This window comes from Pinus tabuliformis, chromosome X, assembly GCF_031772625.1.
Source record: "Pinus tabuliformis cultivar Carrire ecotype Pingquan chromosome X, CPIR1, whole genome shotgun sequence".
Classification (NCBI taxonomy): domain Eukaryota; kingdom Viridiplantae; phylum Streptophyta; class Pinopsida; order Pinales; family Pinaceae; genus Pinus; species Pinus tabuliformis.
In genome coordinates, this window is record NC_142308.1 from 596646029 (window position 1) to 596651047 (window position 5019).

A 5019-nucleotide genomic window follows, 5' to 3' on the forward strand; every position below is an offset into this window, starting at 1 on the left:
CAGGAAATAAAAAAATCATGAGGGTAGATGAAGAGTCATAAGGAAGGTGAAGTGTCACTTCCTCATTGTTATATATACGCCCTCATTGTAAGAGCAAAGGAATTTTCAACTTGGCTCCTCCCGCAAGGCATTAGAGAGACAAACTAGTTCTTTTGAGGAGCAAGGAGTGGTTCCAACGCTCCATTATTGGAGCTAGTGATGTTCATTGTATACAGGTGTCTTGGAACTTTTACTTAATAGCAAAAGTTTTCATGGAAAACACATTCTTCATGCATGGATTATGAATATTTGTAAGACTATTTTGTGGATGTTTGTATTTCATGTTTGCTTTCAACTGTGCTAAAATAGTTGAACTATTTCGATTATTTTAGTACTTATATTATTGAGAATGTGTTGTAATGGTTGTTATTGTTGTCCCATCCCTGTGGACTATTCTGTTGGATGCTAAGAAAATCTTCTCATTGATTGGTTGTAATGGCCATTGCATCTTTGTGGACTATTCCACTGGATGTTAGACAAATCCCTGTTGTTTGCGTGTGTCTCTTCTTGGGTGGTACTATTACCTCTCTCTTAGAGGCTCAATTTACTCTTTCCCTTAGTAGTAGAAGAACTTTGACACACCTATAACCTAACATTCATTGGGCACACCTTCTTTCTTTCTGAAGGCACCACATGTTACTCTCTTGCTAACAGTTAGAGCCAAGGAAAATCTATAAGAATACATGGATATCGGGTCGATATTCTGGATGGGGCTTCTATTCAAAATGGTGTGAGGTCTAATTGGGACTGCACATTAGGGAGACCCCTTGGTTAACATATTCCAACACCGTCAACAAATGGCGCTAGAAGGAGAGCCAGATGACAAGCTATGCCTGTTGAGTCTGTTTTGAACCTCTTATCTCAAATGGCTCATCCTCAAATATTACTCTCGGGGTGTTTCTCTAATTTATCCATTTATCAATGTTCAATCCCTGATGAGATCTCTATCACTTGTCTCAGTTAAATTTTGATGGTGAGGATGGAGCATGCATAACTGCGGACATTTCTAATTTTCTGAAATTTTGTGAATCTTAAGAAATCAATGATGAAGGGTTTGCTTGTGTGCTTTGTTTCCTCACTATTGAAGGTCGTGTTAATCAATTGTGCCATACCTTACCACCCACCTCCTTCCATTCTTTCCATCATTTCCTCAAGGATCTTTATCAAGCCTTTGATAGGTATGATTACCGACATGTTTATGAAAGAATCAATCAATTAAGAATGAAGCCTGATGAATCAATTGAGGATTTCTCTAATCGATTCCTTCACCTTTGTTATGAATTTCCTGAAGAAGATGTGGATTGGGATTTCTTTAAACAAAAGTTTCAGTGTTTTGGTTCATGTCTCTTTGCAGGATGAACTTGAACCCCCTGATGTTTCTACTTCCCAACTCTTGCGAATCATGAGACAACTCTAATTTCAAAGGAGGAATTTACTGCTCCTTTTGTTCTTTATCCTCCTCCTTTTCTAGTTCCAATGAGGGTGTCTCCATGTGATGATAATAAAGTTGGTAAATCTGTAAATCAAGTTCCTAATCCATATTCTCATTCTTCTTCCACTTTTCATGACTCAGATTCAATGGAGGAAATCCCAGAATGGCTCATGAAGCCCATGGTGAAGACTAACTCCTCCATTCTGCAAGATGATGTTACTATTCATAACTCTAGTCTCGAATCTGATCTGGATTTCTGTTATCCTCTATCATCTACATGCCATGAATCTTTATACCGTGATCCACTCGATCAACCTGATCCATTATCTAATTTTCCACGCTCTCTCAATTTTTGAGTTGTTAGTTCAAACTATGATCAGATACAAGGCAGTCACATTACACAGGTAGGGGAACATGAAGGTAAAGATTCTTTCAATCTTTCTTCCATTTTCCAAAATCCTCCATGTGAAGATGATGCACTTCCATTCTTGGATGATTTTCAATATGCTAATCTTAGTAGTGGATCAAATGCAATCAATTATTTCAATCAATCCATAGCCTTGGGAAATAATCATTCTGATGATGATGACTCTGTTGATGTATGCGATCATGAATTCCCAAGTGCATCATCTGATCTTTCAGTTTCTCACGAAGACTTTGCTTTATATCTAGAATCTGATTCGGTCAAAGAAGATGTCCTTATTGAAACTTCCTCTTCATCTCACTATCCCTTGTGCTCTATCATTTGTAATGCATCTACTTGCGACGAAGATACTCCATGCTCTTCAAGTTCTTCATCTGATGAGTTAACTTCTCAATTGACACAAGGTGGTGAGATTATCCATGATGAAAATGAAAACAATGAAATCATTGAGTACTCTTTCCATCCCTCATCATCTCTTCTCTTGCATGAAGACAACTCTCCAAACCAGCTTTCTCATCAAATTTCTTCGATTCATACATATTCAGATTTGCGATCAAATGAATCTTTCAACTTGAGTAATCTAGTTATTGAAGTTAAAAAATCCGATCAAGTTAGTGACATAGATGGTTTCCATCCCATGAGCAGTGGTCTTATTGAAACTAGTAGTAGTAGTTGTCCTCACGCCATCCCTGATCTGGTTCAATATTAAGGATGTGATTTTACAATCCTTGAAAATTCCCAGACTTGTTGGGAAGTCAAGGCACTTCAACTTCCATTGATGGTTATGTCAGGATCTTGCGACTTTGGTAAGCCCCTCGAACAGAGTCAAATTCGGTTTCTCTCACATAATCCTTCTCTTTGCATGGTTTAAATCGATGTAAATCTATTTTTGAAAGATGTTTGGTATATTAGATGTAATATTTCAAACTTTTGAGATCTGGTTTCTGATCGGATTAAAATCCTCTTCAGTTGATCCATCTTCATGGAAATATCTCGCATCAAACATGGGATTGGAATGTGTATCTCTCATAGAGTCATGGAATTGCGAAGTTGATCATCTTTGGCCGAAGGGATCGTGCTTATCATATTTATTTCTTAATAGTCAAACCCTAGTTTTTCTCGCAAATGTTGTATTGCAAACCTTTCCCTTCATTACACCTAGAATCCTCTTGAGTGATAATGAATGCACGAGTTATTGTGCAAATCAAATTCTTATCTATTCATTATGTCATGATTGGTCTCATGTGCTTGTTGTGCTTGGATTCCTTTTAAATTCTTTCGATAATCACTATGCTTTTATAGTTTTTCACTAGTTACAGGAAAATGGTTGGTCACATTCGGCATGCAAAGAAGTTGGTTCTATTGTTGAGAGCATTCGTAGAGCTATTCAAATTGATTTTACTTTGTTAATTACAAACTGGGAATCTGATGCTTTAATCAACCCATTTGATCATGATTCTATCTCTAATGACTGTAATTTAGCTTATCATTTTCCCATCAGTATATTCAATGATAGTTGTTTTACATCCTTCGATTTTCATCACTCAACATCTCATTATTCAAATTTTTGTCGAGTGGTTGAGGAACTTCCACCTTCGCCGATGGTTATGTAAGATCCTCACTGTCTCGACATGACTCCTGAATATGATCATATTTATTTTCCATCACAAGATTCCCATCGTATCCTGTGCCTCTAATTGAAAATTCATATTTTCAAAGATTTTAGAGTTTACAAGAGGATTATCATGAATTTTACGATCTAATCGTTGAATGGTTGGAACAACCTTACCTGAAAAGCTTCATTGCAAATAACAAGTTTCGATCTTTCCTCATGCTTGCTAAGGAGTTCGGTGCAGATGGAGACACATTCAAGTGAATCTTCAGAGGTTTGTTGAATGATGGTTATCATCAAAAGGGTAAGAATATAAACGAGTTAGAAGTGGCGGCCATGAACTATCTTTCTGTTGACAGGCAAGACCTTCAAATTTTTATGCAAGATATCGAAGTTCTTATCTTTTCTATTGCACATTGTTTTATATTTGTTTTAATTGATTGCATCTTTGTGATTGCAGGTCGGGAAAAATTACAGTGGCTACATTGGAAATTCCATTACATGTGACTCCGACCTTCTAGCTGGTTAGGTTAGGAGTAAGTCTAGTTTCATTTTAGTTGAACTACACGTCCATCTTGCATTCATTTCCTGTAGTTTGTCTTGTTTTTTTCTGGTTTTGGTTTCACATCATGTTTTTCTTTAGCCAATTTTGTCTTGTCTTCTCATTTTGTTTCTTTGTTGTGTGTTCTCTTTGCTTCGTTTTGTGAGATTGTGCATGGAGGTGCTCCGTTTGCTCAAAGGGAATGTGGAAAAATAGAAAAGGACTTTGTGACACTTCAACATTTGGCTGACCTTCTTTCCATCTTCCTTGTGTCAATTATACCTTTTGTTCGATGATCCGTCCATGAGGAGAGTTTTGGTTAAACCATGAACCTGTGTCTATTCAGGAAAACCTCATGCCCACACTCAGTTTTTATGTTTCGGTGTTGTCATGCCTATCCAATTAGTAGAGGAGGAGAAGGGGAAAAATCTAAATGAGCAAACCTAAATCAGAGGTCTCTATATGCTTCTCTGAAGGAACCATATCTTCTGCTCTCAATAAGTTGGGATCCCTCTTCTACCCATAAAATGAATAAGTGCCAATGCACAATCCTATAAAATAAATAAATAAAGGTGAAAGAAGAGAAAGGCTTCCTACGCAGAGAGGTGAAGCAAGAAACTCCGCTGGTGTACTTTCCAGGCTCGCTGGCAGCAGAGCAATGTTTGTGTTGCTGAAGTTACTCCATAAGGGTACTGTCTAGGCTTGCTAATAGAGGAGAAACACCAAATATGAAAAAGCATACTCTGAAAATCTTAAGCTTGAAAACTTCACAACCTTTCCCAACTCGAAACTTTGAGATATCACTAAATCTTATGAAATCTTATGATGTGTTCAATCGAGAGAGAGGTATAAAGGGGACCTTGTTTATTCATGGGGTAAGTGGGGAGACCAAAGTAATATACACGATGAATCAATACTCCATGAAGAACCAAGACCTTGAACATAGGAGTTAACCAAGGCAAAGAAGATGG